We start from the raw sequence: 18,197 nt of genomic DNA on the forward strand, positions 1-18,197 counted from the left end.
ATTTCCACTCAGTATGCCACTTTGTGTCTAAATGAATTTTGGAGGATAGCTTTCATGATCCTGTCTAACTTCAGGTTTAAGCATGACTCTCTCTCTCTCTCTCTCTCTCTCTCTCTCTCTCTCTCTCTTTGAATGCATTTTAACAAGCGCATCTGATGCTGTTCTGAAATCTGGCTTTTAATAACATGCACAAAGTTGGCCCTAGTTTTGAAGCCTCCAACATTTGCTCAGTAAATCAGCAGTTTCATCTTTTTTTAAAAAAAGGACGAAGAGAATCGTCTGTATCAAACAAACGCTCGCTTCCATGCGAGGCTTTCAGATGAGAGACAACGACTCGTCCTCTACCTTTCTGTCTCCGAGTGGTGATGAGCTGCTTTAGGAGATGAAAGCTCCTCCAGCTTTACTTTGAATTAGAACCACTCTTTGAAGTGATTTGTGTTTGTTTGTAATGGAAAATACATCCGAGAAATACAAACACCATTTGAAATGAAGTCCCACTGGACCCACTGTCTTCCTTTGTCCTCCAAACTAGCTTTTAGATCCGTTTGTTCCTATAAGGCGTTCATGCATTTGAATGTGGCCCACTGATGAAGGCAGGGAAATCAGTCCCCTGTAGGTTCTCCTGGTGGTCAGGGTTGGTCCAGGGCGGGGTTTTTCAGGGGTGAACAACTCTGACCCTGTAAATATTTGTTTTGTTCATGATTCTTTGGAACATTTTTGAGGTATCATCAATATATCATCACTTGATTAACAAAAACATCTATTCATTATTCTTCTGTAACATTTGCATCTCCTAGCGATGGGTCTGGGGCCAAACCTGGAATCATTTGGTGCAAGGCAGGAGCACACTCTCAGACAGTGATCCGAGACAGGAACTACACCCACAACCCTGGGGACCCTGAAGCTGTTTGGTTGCAACATTAACACATTCATAAACATTTCTCACACCTCAGAGAGGCTGGGCATTTTAACCTCAGTGTGAACCTCAGAGCACAGCTGGGTTTCCCTGGGTGGGAAGGATGGCTCTCCATTTTCATCAGCAATGTCAGCCAATGCAGGTGTCTGTTAGTTAACATAGCAGGTTGAGCAGGTAGTGTTCTCCTCCAAGTGTGTTGAGACTAACCATGTGTCTGATTAATATTCATCAAAGCAAAACAAATTCCATCCTTTACGACCGAGCTTACGTCACTTAGTATGTCATGAGTGAATATACTGTAGTTAGATATTTACAATACATTTTAAAAACAATACACTCATGTTTGCATTTTCATCAGCTCCAAAGTCTGAATTTCAAAATATGAGCGCAGATCCTTTTAAAAATAATTGAAATTCTACTCTATTTTAACATTCCAGCATTGATGCAGCTAAAGTGCTACTTTCAGACTGCAGGGCTGTGATGAATCAGTGCATTATTACAGGCCTTGTAAGTAGTGTTTGTGCATTTTTGAGTCAAATGGCCGGCTGCTGGGTGAGAAAGCCCTTTTAGTGTGTTTGTGGCCTAATATATCTCCAGCAGTCATTTCAGCACAGGCTTTATTTACGGCCTTGTGTTCCTGCGTTCCATCAGCAGTCTGCTGCTTTTTTCATCTTGCCAAAATTGTAGTGTTTTCACCTCTCTTTACGGAGCTAATGGCCAGTGAAGCGCAGAAAATCTTTTTTGCAACCCTGTATTATTAGGAAATTGCAGTTCTCCATGGCATGAAGTAGAGTAGCAGGGGTCCGGGTTCACCACCCACAGCCCCTGTCTTTACCCTCTGCTCCAGCACCATTTTAGAGAGCAAATCCATCAGAACACACATTCAAATCAGCCCACTCACAGTTGTAAAAACTCACAGACCTGCTTCAGGACCACATACACACACAAAATCCCGCTTTAGAGCCCCAAACCTGCTACAGAACACCTCACACTCTCACAGACACGATCGCAAACACCACACACACTTGCACACAGAACACCACACACTCACAGACCGACCCATTTCAGAATGACACACACGAGAACACTCACTGACCCAATTCAGAGCACCACACGCACTCCGACCTGATTCAGAACATCATAGACTCACACTCACGGGCCCATTTCAGAACACCACACACCCACAGACCCATTTCAGAATGACACACACACTGACCCACTTCAGAGCAACACACACTCTCACCGTTCTGATGCATAACACCACACACACTTACAGGCTCACTTCAGAACACCACACAGGCCATTGAACAGATATAAGTGTTATTTATTTAGAGAATCCCAGTCCATGTGCATCTGTAGGTTCTGTCAAAGTGAGGAGCCTCTCTGATCCTCAAAGAAAGCAGGTGCTGAAATCTCCATAAAGTGCGCACCAATACGCTGCTTTAATGAGAGCCGAATGGAGCTTCAGTGGGACTGATAACACACAAACACCACCTGCATGCCTTTCACTGCCACTGCACACATAACACACTCGTTTACCAGTCTGCTTTATCTCTCTATCTGTGAACATCCATGTTCCACATAAGCTAAAGCTGCTTTACTCTGCTTAAATGGAAGGTATGGAGCTATATGTGATATTTTTTTTGCAGCTCAGCTGCTTCCCCAGGCGGCTTGAGAGAAATTACTCAGACTTATATATTCAGCCTAAACTGCAGCTTATTCCAGTGGCTCAAGCCCTTGTTCCACACACACACACACACACATTTTTCCCTGTGAATTGCGGGGACATTAACTTTATTAGTAAATACTACCTGCTTAGGCCTGTGCAGTACCTTAAACCTGTGTTGTGCTGCTGGAAATTTTAGAACATGTGTCTATTTACTGTTCACTCTGTTAGACACGCCATCCTCATTGGTCCCCCTAGAGACAGTAGCAGTCCAGCAGTAACACTGAGGTCTTTAAAAACTCCAGCAGCACTGCTGTGTCTGATCCGCTCGTACCAGCACAACACACAATAACACACCACCACCACATCAGTGTCACTGCAGCGCTGAGAATGATCCACCTGGGGTCCTGATGAATGATGAGTCCTGGGGGTCTTGGCCATTGAAGGACAGTGTATATATACAGCAAAGGAGATTAATCTTTAGTCTTTTGTAGAAATAATTATTGATCAACTTCCCTCAGGTCTGTCTGTCTCTTTCTCTCTCTCTCTATCTCTCTCTCTCTCTCTCCCCGATCTACATGCTTTTCTCTCTATTTTTAAAGAAATTGTTTCTCATACGTTTCCTCTCTCTCTGTCTCTCGGATTCCATCTGTTTTTCTTTCTCTAAAGCTTCACTCTCACTCTCTCTCGTTCTCTCTGTCGTATTTCAATTTCTTTCCTTCCGTCTCTCTAATTCTATTTCTAACACTCCTACTAATCTCTCTCTCTCTCTCTCTCTCTCTCTCTCTCTCTCTCTCTCTCTCTCTCTCTCTCTCCTCTTTGTTGCTACAGCTGTATAAAGCTCCCGTAACCAGTTCTTTTAATGATGACAGAATTAAAATGTATTTGAAGGATTAGAGCTGAATCTTTAATCATACAGAGTTTCATTTCATATTAGAATTCAGATCATGTACTGGATGTGGCGGTGGGTGTGAAAAGCCCCCAGCTTAGCCCCGCAGGCCAGTAATCAAATACTCATGTGATTTCTTGCATACACACCACAACTTTGGGAATTTTTTTTATTTAAAAATGTATAATATATATTTTAATTCAATTTTTTTTTTGAAAATGATAGAAGATAAATATCCCCACTATGACTAATTAAACTTTGTCACACACTTGGAGACAGTAGGTCCCCACAAAGAGCTAAACACACACACCCACACACACACACACACACAAGATCAGATAACCACAGAGGCCCACCAAGCTGAATACCCACCACGGCTGACAGGGACCAGCATATATTCAGTTTGTGATAGCAGATAGAAAGTCCATCAGAACACTCAAGTATTACACCCACACACACACACACACACACCCTCCACGACCTCACATACCTTGGCGAATTTTAAACAAACACACATGAAACACAACACCACACACACATGGCAGCAGCAATAAAGTAGCCGTCTGAACTGATAATAACATCTTGACCTCAATACTGCCCCCAGTCCTGTTTCCATTCCTAGTGGAATCTTCTCCTCCACTTTCCTTCAAGGGAATCCTTGTCACCATCTTGAAGGGCATTCAGATTAGCAAAGATCACTGAGCAGAGCATCCACCAGAGGAAGCTTACAATAGCATAAACTTTCACCTTTTTCATCACAACTTTATTGCAGAGGGTCAACACAAATGTCTAAAATATAATTCAAACTACAGGTTTTTATTTATCTACGTATGTGCTACAGTACTGAACCTAGCTATGTTTCCTCAAACACATCCAGTAATGCTGAGGACTGGTTCCTGGGACATCTGTGGAAACACCAGTGGCTTGTTTATTTAATATGCAAATCAATATTTACTTTTTTTCACTGAGGGTCTCTTAAAAGCTCCACATCCTTTCAGACCCAGGGTGTTGAGATGTTCTTCCCAGAGTTGGGAGGATGGACACAAGCCGTGGATGTGTTCTGATCTGAAGCGATTGTGGGGCTTGATTTTCATCTCAGAGACAAAAGCTGTAACATTTGATGGTAATATTTTTGTGACCTTGACCATTTTCTAGTGAGTTTTCCAGGTTTGTAAACTCCTGCAGTTCACTTATTTAGCTTTAACTTTGCTTTCTTTAAAAGAATGATCTTCAGTATTTCACTGAATTAAGCCCACAGCACCTCCAGAAGGCTCAACAGTGAAGTCTGTCGTCCCTCAAAGCCAGTTTTACAGTCCTGCCTTACCCTTTACCATCAACAACTGTAAATCCACACTGGCCTCCCTGCTGACTAAGGCTGTACCTAGCCCCACTGGTACCGTTAATGCATGCTCAGTGCCACCAGTTCCATAGGAACTTTACATGCTACATCACCAACTACCACAACAGCACCTGTACAGTGCATTTCCCCAACTAGTCTGTGTTCTCCTTATCCACAACCACTGACTAGACCTTTCAGCTGCTTCTGACAACTCCTTCACAGCTGCCCTTAGTTTCCGGCTCCTGATGCCAAACTGCACAAGCAGGGATGTGGCAGACTTGGCTACAAATACCCCATCTTCACCAGTCTTACATGTGCCTGCCACCCACGTTCCCTCACCTCAGCCGTCAAGTCCACATACTTCAGCGTCCTCCTTTCAAATGCTTCAATAACTGCATCCTCAAACGGAACTGTTAACTTTATGAAATAAACTGTTTACTTTCAGAGCGACTCATTTGAATGACACACGTAGGACAGGGTCCCACACCAAACATTGTTGTCCTAGGCAGGGTCAATGCTAGAAATCTTGGGGCCCATGGAAGATGTCCCCCTTCCCCCCATTCAGTAAAAACAGAGAGGGTTGAAATGACAATATGATAAATAATTCAAAAAAAATATTATAGCAAAGCACAAACATGTTTCATTTGATTATTTTAACAGATGAAATTATATGTTGTATTTCAAATGCCTACACAAGGCAATACTATTAAATTAATATTAATAGCCCTCAAAGGTCGCCCTGTCATTGCTAGGCCCCTAGCAATCTTAACTTTACCCCCCCCCCCCACACACACACACACACACACACACACACACACCCCCAGCAGTGCCCCTGGTCCTTGGGCCATTAAAAATAGGCCACGCCAAGAGATAAATGCTCTTTTGGGACACTTCAGGACGACAGTGTTTTGTGTGGTAAAACCAGAAATGTTATCCATATGGAAATCTCTGGTTGAAATATGAATGGAACTATTCATATCATTCCCACCCTTCAGCAAAATGTTCCAATCAGCTTACTGTTTCTACTACAAGGACGTTGACCATATAGTGAAGCTAGTGAGGAAACACAGTGACCCTCAACTACAAGTCATTAGGCACTTTATATTAATATGACGTTTTTTTTTTTTTCCCATTATCCGTTATGATTCAATCATTGTCTGTAACTTATTATCCAGTTCAGGGTCATGGTGGGTCCAGATCCTACCCGGAATCACAGGGTGCAAGGCGGAACACACCCTGGAGGGGACACACTCACACATTCACTCACACCTCTGCATACTTTAGAGTAGCATCCGGAGACAGGGAGAACACACCAAACTCCTCAAAGTCTGTCAACTACAGTGGGGCTCGAACCCACGGCCTTAGGACCTTGGAGCTGTGTGAAAATGACACTACATGGTGCGCCACTGTGTCATCCGTCAAAATCATTGTTTTATTTTTAAATTTTAAATGAAATGACAGAAAAACTGTATTCATGATTTTTTATTCATTAAATTCTACACAAGAACAGACAATTGTTTTTGAATTGTAATTTGGTTTGAAATTCATTCGGTGTTAACTACCTAAAATGTTGGTATAACTACAAAGTTATTTCCATATATAGATATGGCACAGATGATAATGCAATTTATGTATCATGATGTTATAAGATTAGTGTAAGAAGACATACCGTTCCACTTTAAAAGACGTGGAGCTTCTTCGCATAAACAAATTGTAGACAACAACATTTCCCCACAATTGTAGTTATACAGAATGTGCTCCTGTTTCGTGGGAATTTTGGTTAACCTTCCTCCTGTGTTAGCTTTCTGTTACCATCTCTTATGTTAATGGGACGGTTTTGAACCGTGTCTTAAATCAGCCATAAGATCACCCTAAAAAACAATTAAATATCAACCAATGTGTTTCTCACCTCTTGTTGACCTTGTTATTCTTCCTTATCCGTGAAAGGATTGGTTTTAATTGTTCATTGTTGCAGACTGTAAACTGGAGATGTAAACTCTGCAAAACTCTACAAAACACCAACTCTAAACTGACTGGGCCTGACATGTCCGGACATGTCTGTCTTTCCTTGTTTTGTGAAACAGACAAAGACAGAAGCCCCTAACTGAAGCTCGAGTGGTTGTAGGAGGAGCCAGCTGTAGGCTGTTGGTGTACAGTGTGTTTATGAGTCCAGATTTGGCACTTGTTGTTGTTTTCTGATTTAAAATTATACCTGGGTTGAAATTGACCCGAACAACAGAAAAGCCATAGTTTTAACAAGAGCTTTTTATAATTGAGTAAAAAATGTATTATTTTGTTTAAATAGACGTTCCAGACAAAGTAAAAAAGTCTTGATGCAATAAACAAATTCATTTAGAATCATTTTAAAATCATTTAGAAAAATCCTAGAGAGAATCCCAAGTTGACATGAATTGTGTTGTTAATCCAAACTAGGATTTTTGAAAATAACATACAATATACTTTCATTTGAAATGCAGAAATCAATCTAAATGTGTGGATAGGACAAAATGAAGCATACGTTTATAAACAGAGTGAGGATAGGAAATAGGAGAATGGCTATAAGCTGAAAGACCACAGTGTATCCATCACTGCTACAAAACTCCACCTCAGGCAGCGTACACCTGAACCATATCCTGGCCCTTTCAGTGCTAAAAGAGCTGGAGCTCATCTCCCTTCCCCTCCTCTCTGAATGAGCCTGGAGCAGTGGCCTGGAAACACCAGCTGCATTCCCACTTGCCTTGCCTGATTATAGCCATTCTCTCCTCATACAGCCATAAATATTCATCCCCTCCTCTCCGTGCCTGTCTCCTGTCTGTGTTATGTCTGAGAATTAAAGCTCTGGAATTGGTAATCATGCGTTTATCAATCTCCAGTGAAGTTTAATGGGGTTATATTAGCCCGTATCATGCTCGCTGCACTGTAAAGCTGTAAAAATATTTCCCAGGCCACAAAATTTGTTGTATGGCATGTATCATTTACACTGTCACACAATACTATTCATGGCAGTGCTTCAAATGTTCAAAGAGTGTGTAAAGAGGGAGAGAGAATCCCTCAGTGTGCTCTCTCATTCTCTTAGCCATGGTGTTCTTCAGCTATGCTTGCAGTTCAGCAGTTTAAGGTTCACACATTATTGCTCTCAGTGATGCGCTTTTTCCCTTTTCTCCAGAGGACACCACAGCTTCTCTGCCCTCTGTCTCCTCAAGGCTCTGTCTGAACTGAGCGAGGATTCTGTTTCCAGGAGCAAGAGAGAGAGAGATAACAGACCCCCATCATCCAGCTCCAGTCTCAGTGTTCTAGTGCAAATTACATTCTTTCTTGTCTTTTTTCCTTTTGTCAGTTCGCTACAGCTCCACATTCTTTCCGAACCAAGGATTTCAATTAAAATGTGGACAAAAGTAGCTGTGGATATGTTCTGATCGGAAGTGTCTTGCACATTCTTAACATTAAGATTCCCAATAATGTTATGTCTTAAAATAAAAAACAATTTTCACGAATTTTTCTTTGACTTTACTGTAACACCATGTAGTTAATGGCAGTGTTGACTGGAAAGTCTGTAAATCAAAAAGATCTACAAATCTCCCTAGATCTACCAGATAATCATAATACTGCTCCTGTCCACTGGTGGTGCTGTGTTGCTAAATCTTCTTAAACTCTGCTATATACCTGAAGAATTACAGAAACAGTGCTGTAAACGGTTGTGGGGGAAAGTTACACGAGTGAAAATCTTTCAGCTTCTAACTTTTTAAAGCTTAGAATTAAGGTAAACTTTAGAGCTCAACTTAGGATTAATGTTAAGACTAGAGTTAGGGTTAACGTTAGATGCAGGGCTATGTTAAGGTTTAGGATTGGGGCTGATATTTCACACTAGGTCAGTGTCTAAAATTCACATATAAATCCATAAAGAAATGACCCAGGGCAAATATATTGTTCTGTAAAGGTTCAAGAGACATAATGGTGATTCTCCTAAAATTTCTTAGAAAGAGAACATGAGAGAGATGAGTGATAGAGTAGGGTTTAGTTCCTCTGGCAAATCTGAGCAAAGTGTGACTGTATTCTGTACAATTTCACACTGAGTTCCAGCTGACAGCAATGAAGTGAGGGGGGCAAATTTATATTAAAATAAATAGAAATCATATACTCTCTTAAAGGTGATTTTAAGAGAGTTCACATTTTTAATCAAAAGACACTTTTAGTAAAATTCTGATTTTGGTAGCAGATTTACCAACCTGCTCATGGCAGAAACACATCTGGGGGTTTTTAAAGACCTCCAAACATTGAAAAACATGAACTGAGATGAGGATGTTGCTCCTTAGATGGGTAATAGTGACAGATTTTTGCTGTAGATTGAATTAGCTCGAAATTCAGGAAAGTGCTAATTGTATGAAAGTAAACACAGACCAAAATAGCTACAAAACTCAAGTTAGAAATGAGTTGCTGTGATAATTTAAACAGTGAATAAACACTTCAAACATATCCAAACAGTCCTTTTTCCATCAAACACACTGTTCCACCTTAAAAGCTACGAAGCTTCTGAGAGTAAACAAACCAGAGACAACTGTGTTTTCCCCACAATTGTAGATGTTGCCTTTAATCAGAGCATCTTTTCCCTCATCAGTTAAGAGGGATACAGAGACATTACAGAAGCGGAAAAAGATTCTTATTGGTGTATTATTACTTTCCTTCCTGAGCAGGGAACTGAACCTCAGTCCGCAGTGTGAAAGGCTGTAGTGTAACTACTTTTTGCTAAGTGTGGATGGTAAAAGTATGTTTCTCTGTGTCTTCCCTCCAGAGCATCTGGGCTGAACTTGGAGAGGAATAGTAGAGTATCTAGGGAGCTGGAATCTGCAGAGAAATTAGTTTGGGTGTGTGATCAGATCAGTTCCCGTTTCCTCTGAGATCTGACACGACAGGTGTAGGCTCTCTCCGAAGACGGCGTGTTCAGCTCTGGCAACAAGATCTCCCAGGAAGTGCATCTGTTGAGTAGCTGAGTGTTAAAGATGTGTTAACAGATGATTCCCAGGAAAGCGACTTCAAAACATCTAACTCCGCTCGGAGACCGAACACCAGCTGGAGACAGTTACTCTGCACAGCAAAAGTTTGGGGACCACTAGCTTTTATTATTACCACGCAATCATAAATAAGAGTCGAACATAATGTTTCTCTCTGTTCTTCAATGGTCAGGACCCTCTGGCAGGAGTGGATCAGACACAGCAGTGCTGCTGGAGTTTATATAAAGTCATAGAGAGTAGCTTATCTGCCGTTGCACAGTTTGTGTTAGTCGTCCTCTAGTCCTTCATCAGTGGACACAGGACGCTGTTGTCTGGATAATTTTGGTTGCTGCCCTGTAGTGTTCCTGACCTTTAAAGAACAGGGTGAAAGTGGGCTAACAAAGTTTGCAGAGCATCTACAAAGTACACCTATGATCAATGAACAATGCATGTTATTAATAATCAGTCTGTGTTCCAAAGTCCTCCCAATGCCATGTAGAGTGTAAGGTAATAATCTGGCCTCTGTGTGTGATTATTCTAGCAGAACCAATCCAGTATTAAACAGCAGGGAGCACAGATCTGGTTCAGTCTTTCTTGCTCAACCCTTTTTGAAGCAGTTGGAATGGCTGGTTTGAGGTGATCTGCACCTCTTTGTCCTCCTAAATGTCTGCTTCAGCAGGACGTCATACTAAAGCCATTAGCGGTTCTTGGAAAGTAAATCACAATTTTCCTCCTGAACGCGAACCCCTCGAGTGAGGCCCTGTTTTATCGCTAACCATGAACTGGACGGAGGGGGGCTGTTAAATTGCTAGAAGCTTTAATTGAATTGTGGCTGTTTTTATTGTGCTTTATCGTTTTTGCTAATACGATGTAACAAGCTTTCAAATTCAATCATGCTGTTGACTCCATTTAGAGCGAAAGCTCCTGCCTGGTTCTGCTCAGTCCTGGTTAAAGGAAGTCATTTGGCCGTCACATATTTGAGGCCCAGACTTTTAGGTGGACCTTAATGTATCATTAGTGTGAAAGGGCTTTGTTGAGGGAGTGGTATGGAGTAAATGAACACACTCTGTGTAGGTTTACTGAAGTGGAGAGGTGTTTTTTGGTGACTAGGTAGAGAAGGGCGGGAAGGAGAAAAATAAGGGAAAGTGAAAAAAACAACAAAAAATAGACAGCTAGGGGACAACTGTTTCACACTGCAGGTGAGTGTCTTTGAGACACACACACACACACACAAATATACAATTCCAACCCTCTCCAGGTTTGACCAGGTGCCCAACCAATGCTTGTAAAGACTGGATTTGTGTAGTGCCCCGAAACCTTCAGCAGGGTCATCTCAGTGGTATTGTATGATGTTCCATCACTCCAGAGAACACAGTTCCACTGTTCCACAGCCCAATGCTGATAGCTAACTACTAGCACTGAGCATATTGCCCTTAATATTGGCAATATTTGACATAGTAACATAGTGAAATATGTACAAAAATAATAAATAAATAAATAAATAAATAAATATGACTGTCTGTGAGGAGTGTGGCGTGTTCTCCCTGTGTCTGCGTGGGTTTCCTCCGGGTGACTGTCTGTGAGGAGTGTGGCGTGTTCTCCCTGTGTCTGCGTGGGTTTCCTCCGGGTGACTGTCTGTGAGGAGTGTGGTGTGTTATCCCTGTGTCTGCGTGGGTTTCCTCCGGGTGACTGTCTGTGAGGAGTGTGGTGTGTTATCCCTGTGTCTGCGTGGGTTTCCTCCGGGTGACTGTCTGTGAGGAGTGTGGTGTGTTCTCCCTGTGTCTGCGTGGGTTTCCTCCGGGTGCTCCGGTTTCCTCCCACAGTCCAAAAACACATGTTGGTAGGAGGATTGGCGACTCAAAAGTGTCCGTAAGTGTGAGTATGTGAGTGAATGTATGAGTGTGTGTGTTGCCCTGTGAAGGACTGGCGCCCCCAGTCCCCCTTCACTAAATATATAACACACAGATACAGAGATACAGCTCTTTGAATGACTTCTGACCTACAGCTTACTCATATAGGTTTCACAATTACACACACACACACACACACACACACAGACACACTGACTGCTGTGCTGAATCCATGTTCTAATTAGAAATCTCCCTGTGAGAGCCTCCATCACGTGAAGCTGTCTCCACGCGAATGCCTCCGTGTTCCAAATGCGACAAAGGCATTGCTTTCTTCATCTTATCGAATGTTACGTGTGCAAAATGTTGTTGGAGTTTCTGAAGTTCATTCACACAGAAATGTTTATTTATTCAGCGCTAATGAAGCTCCTCTCCATTCCCCACACTGCTGCATCTATGTGTGTGTGTGTGTGTGTGTGTGTGTGGAACAGTCACCTGGAACATTTTACTACACTCCTACACTCCTACCGTCGCTGTCAAAACAAAAACTCTTATCTATTTTCTAGCTGTAGCTCGTGTTTTTTTTTTTTTTTTTTTTTTTTTTTTTTTTAATCAGCTGCAGTAAACGGTGAGCCTGTCATCAGGAGAGTGTCAGTTAAATCCCACGTGAGGCTGGAAGTCCATGAGAGCGCAAGTGGCCTGACTCTATCTGGGCATCAAAGAAAGCCCTCCTTCTCCCTTCATCACAAGTAGAAGTTTCCAAGGTTTTTTATTACATCAGTAACACAACATTGGACATGTCCCAGGCATGTCCACGTCTCTATATGTCATAAAAACAAACCTCTGTGTATGTGTACTGTGAGTTTCCACTGTTCAGTTCAGTCCAGCAGCAGATATATCCCCCGCTCATGGCTCTGTGCATTTTTTAAATCCCTGGACACTCTGTAAGGCTGGACCGATGGGTCAGAAAGTCACAATTAAATCTCTCCCTCACACACACCGTGAGGAGACTGCACTGCAGCTCACCCCCAGCTCCATCAGCCCCACTGCTGCTCTCTAATAACTCATTACATTGATTTAAGGTCACGCTCCACACCCCGGCGCTGTAATCAGGATCTAGGTGTAAGGATGTCAATTACATCTTGTGGGTGTGTGGTTTAAGTACAGGTCACTAACATTTAAACACACTCTGTTGTTTGAAATTCATAGCTGGTGCAAAGTCCTCTGATGATTGAGCATGTGTTTGAACTGATTGACCACAACATCAGGGCAAATCAAAGTCATTAAGGGTCCTGTCCTTCCTTGAGAGCATTAACCAAATTTTCTTGTAAAGGATTGACACTTGTTGCTGAAATATTGCTGTTATGATTAGTTCTTAATCACTTCATGAGCCACTGCCATTTATCCATAATGTTGTATATAGTACATCAGTCCAGGAAATCTGGCTCCACATTATTCCTAACCCTAGCCTAGTTTACACTCCTCTAGCACTCCAGAGTTGGACTTTGGAAGACTGGATCCTCTCTCTCTGCATAGAAAAGAAGCATTGCCCACAGTATATCTCTGATACTGGGCTCTGTATGCAATGACCTTAAGCTCCGGTAGTCAGGCTGAGAAGGAAGCTCCAGTGCTCCATAGACCCAGTGCTGGTTGGCTTAATGCCCTTCTAGCTGGTCTTTAGCAGTGGGCAGAGTGACCTTAGCGCACCCTGACATTGCTTTTCTCAGAAGAGTGTAGTTTAAATGGCTGTAGAAATCTAATGCAGTAGCTTCTTACTTTTCATTAAAACAGACAGTAATTCATAAAGTAATCTATATTAATGACGCAATTGATAACAGGTTAAAATACATTTTATGACTCAGTGTGGTTTCAGCTGAAGAATTTGGCTACATGGGGTTGTTTGAACTGTCTAATGTTGAACAACTTGTGTGTGTGTGTGTGTGTGTGTGCAGCTCATTTCTGTTGTGGATTTGCTGCAGGGTTTTGAATGCGAGATTCATTCTTGGTTCTGCTTCAGCTTTTCTGACAGAATGCCTCAACTTGTGCGCCATATTCTGTGATTCCAGCTGCTCGGGAATCAAAGCATGAAAGCAGTTCCAAACCCGCTCTCACCACTGGCTTTCTGTTGTTACTGAGATGTTTTTCTCTTCACCCATTTCTGAACTTTAGTGCTGCATTTTCATTTGTTATTTGTGACAACAGGCTTCCTCCTAAACTGAGTCTGTTCTTTACTTATTTTTTGCTCAGTTTTCTGAGGAGTGTGTTTTCCTCAATGTCTCTTATGAGTTGATGGCCCCAGATGCTGGCATTTCATTAACTCTCAGTTCATATATTCATGTAGATGTATGTGATTAATATATGTATTCACACCGCATAAGCATTTATTTAGCAATTATAATCTTTCTTGAAAAAATTATAAAACAATTTGAGCATTTTTCACTACTAGCTGCATGTGGTTGGAAGGCCTACAAACAGGAGATTGCTAATTATATTTTAATTCATTCATTATCTGTAACCCTTATCCAGTTCAGGGTCACGGTGGGTCCAGAGCGTACCTGGAATCAATGGGCGCAATACGGGAATACACCCTGGAGGGGGCGCCAGTCCTTCACAGGGCAACACACACACTCACACCTACAGACACTTTTTGAGTCACCAATCCACCTACCAACCTGTGTTTTTGGACTGTGGGAGGAAACCGGAGCACCCGGAGGAAACCCACACAGACACAGGGAGAACACACCACACTCCTCACAGACAGTCACCCGGAGGAAACCCACACAGACACAGGGAGAACACACCACACTCCTCACAGACAGTCACCCGGAGGAAACCCACGCAGACACAGAGAGAACACACCACACTCCTCACCGACAGTCACCCAGAGGAAACCCACGCAGACACAGGGAGAACACACCACACTCCTCACAGACAGTCACCCGGAGGAAACCCACACAGACACAGGGAGAACACACCACACTCCTCACAGACAGTCACCCGGAGGAAACCCACACAGACACAGGGAGAACACACCACACTCCTCACAGACAGTCACCCGGAGGAAACCCACGCAGACACAGGGAGAACACACCACACTCCTCACAGACAGTCACCCGGAGGAAACCCACGCAGACACAGAGAGAACACACCACACTCCTCACCGACAGTCACCCAGAGGAAACCCACGCAGACACAGGGAGAACACACCACACTCCTCACAGACAGTCACCCGGAGGAAACCCACACAGACACAGGGAGAACACACCACACTCCTCACAGACAGTCACCCGGAGGAAACCCACACAGACACAGGGAGAACACACCACACTCCTCACAGACAGTCACCCGGAGGAAACCCACGCAGACACAGGGAGAACACACCACACTCCTCACAGACAGTCACCCGGAGGAAACCCACGCAGACACAGAGAGAACACACCACACTCCTCACAGACAGTCACCCGGAGGAAACCCACGCAGACACAGAGAGAACACACCACACTCCTCACCGACAGTCACCCAGAGGAAACTCACGCAGACACAGGGAGAACACACCACACTCCTCACAGACAGTCACCCGGAGGAAACCCACACAGACACAGGGAGAACACACCACACTCCTCACAGACAGTCACCCGGAGGAAACCCACTCAGACACAGGGAGAACACACCACACTCCTCACAGACAGTCACCTGGAGTGGGACTTGAACCCACAACCTCCAGGTCCCTGGAGCTGTGTGATTGTGACATTACCTGCTGCGCCACCGTGCCGCCTCGTACGAGATATAGTTACCGTATTGGAAGATAATGGAAGAAACACCCAGGCCCCTCAAAGCACGAGGGGTGGGAATCGGCTTATCGCTTTCGCATCACCCTGGAGCCTATGGAAGTTGCGGATCAAGACTCCCAAAAGTGGGGAGGCCCCTTCAAACCATCCCCCTTTTTTACCCAGAGAGTTGCCACTTCTCTGGGCCTTATCGGATCGCGGCTATTCAGAGACTACGGAAGTCGCAGAGACTTCCAGGGGGAAACCCCTCATACGCTCGATCCCCCAATGCCCGCAGAGTAGCCACCTCTCGGGCATATATCGAGCGAATCATTGGGGGCTAATTATACTAAATATTAATATTTATATTGTTTAAAGAACTAAATCAGAAAAATATAAGTTTCCAAGGGGTCCAGCAATCTAAGGTTTGTCCCATCAAAAGGAGACTGCAGATTCAATTCCTGGTGATGCCTCAAAGACCGGGAATCCAAGTGAGCACATTTGGCCTTGCCCTCTCTGAGTCCGGCTAAGCGCAGTGCTGGCCAGCGTGAGTATCCGTCGGCTGCATTGACAGGTCTGAGCAGTTAGTGATCTCCTCCTGCACATTGCACTATCCAGTGCCACTGTGACTCCCAACTAATAGGTGGAATTGGCTGCAAATTATTGGGAGCAATAAATGAGATGAAGATTAATAAAATCTGAAAGATACACAAAAGTATCATTTTAATTAAGGGATTATGGGATTGGGGAATAATAGGTTTGGTTGTGCACATGCTGCTTGTATAATCTTTAGATAAACTCACTGATCAATATTTGGGTTGTGCAGCAGAAGAACTGCATTATCTGGGGAGATGGAGCTTCATCCAATACGTCTGGAATGAGCTGAAGTGGCCATTCCACATCAGAACCTGATCTCACTTACGCTCTTGTGGCCGAACGCCATCAAATCTCAGGGAACTGTCCCAAGAAGAGGAGAGGCTAGAGCAGTTACTGAGGTAAAGGGACGACAAATCTCCTTTTAATCCCAAGTAATGTGGCCAACAAATATAAGTGGAGATATAACCTCTGAGAAACTCTGTGAACCATTTGGCATTAGTATGCTGACTACTCCAGGCAGTTAGATTACTGCTGTTTTCTGAATAATATATAACTAATTCATTCAAATTCTTCATTATGGACAGGGTTGACGTTGGTCCAGAGATTGCCCAGAATCACTGGTCGCCAACCGACAACACATCCTTGACAACCCCACTGTATGCAGGTGTTTAAACTTCATCATTCTGTCATAATGGCAGTAGGTTGTATTGAGAAACATAGTTCTAAGCCATGGGCGCTTTGTGCTTAAAGCAGTCACCTCACATGCTGGTTTCTGGCCTACATCCTTCACTGACATTCTTATGATCTCCCTTGCTTTTCTAGGACAGCAGGAAAATGAGATGTTCCACGAACAAGGCCGTCTTTATGTCTTTGTGTTCATAGGGCCCCACTTTTAAACAAGACCCTGGGCTCTCTTGTGCCGAACCATAGGTTAGATAAATACAAATTCACAAGCTACAATAAGTACACACACTGTTCTCTCCACTATAAAGGAATGCTGCTGATGTGTGACTAAAGCTACTTGGCCTGTGTGTCACCTCATATTTACAACACAGTGAAACATCTTGAACGACCACGTAAGAGGTGCTAAATAATGAATACATCAGTTACTCAGTTTTCCCAAATAAAAACACGTTGGGGAGTGAGCAATGTAACACCAAGGTTTGGCTCAGCCATCTTTGTTAGCATTTTTGCTAATCTTTATCAAGGGTCCAATTGGTTCTGGGTTGCACTGTAAGCCCAGATATGACGCACTGACCATTTTCTATTTCCTAGAACAAGAGGCTTTGGGATTTACATTCACCCACTTCAACAGTGAAGTGTGTTAAAGGATAAAGCAGACAAGTAAACATTAACCCAAGTCCACTTCACCATTTCCTGGGAATGAAAATCTCTGCCACACACACACACATATACACACACACACATAAAGTGTCATAGAGAGAGCTGTGAAACCTCTTAGCCTCCACTTAACCCAGGTTCAAGTCGGGATTAATCATTTAGAACACGGTGATTATAATACAATCCAACATCCCAAATGACAACATTGCCCTTTTAAGGCTATGATATGTGCTGTAACGTATAGTCACTGCAGGCTCTAGTTAGTTGTGTGGAAAAGGTTATCCACACCTCAAGCCTGACCACTGGACTGACGTGATCAATGGCTGTAAATGTTAATGGAGCCCTAAAGGGAGAGTGGACAATGGGGCACTATGAGAGGCCTGACCCCACTAAAGCCCAGGAATCCCTCTCTCTGGGGGGTGGGATCTTTCTGTGTAGTACACTGTGTGAGGGAAATGGACCATCAATAGCCTTGAACAATAAGCAATGTGTGAGCAAGGTCAAATACACACTAGCTGTGGCTCATTGGTTACTCTTTGGGGGAGAAGATGTATATAAATGTAATTAAAACAGGACCAAGGGTTTGCAAATATTGCAACTCCCCATTAGGAACAGAGCACCCCATAGCATGGAGATAATTAATGTAAGTATGCCTGTTTTATTGTAGATAGCTTAATGCATTTCCATTGTTCTGTTGCTTTAGTCAAATTTTGTACTTACTTTTAACCAAATTCCCCGAACTGATCGAGCCCTGCTCTGCCCACTGATGCATTTTTTGTTGCCTTTTTTACTAAGGTTAATGAGCTACTGAGGTTGGACAAGCTTTACAAAGATTTGGCAAATTGCA

Source organism: Hoplias malabaricus, chromosome 6, assembly GCF_029633855.1.
Source record: "Hoplias malabaricus isolate fHopMal1 chromosome 6, fHopMal1.hap1, whole genome shotgun sequence".
NCBI lineage: Eukaryota > Metazoa > Chordata > Actinopteri > Characiformes > Erythrinidae > Hoplias > Hoplias malabaricus.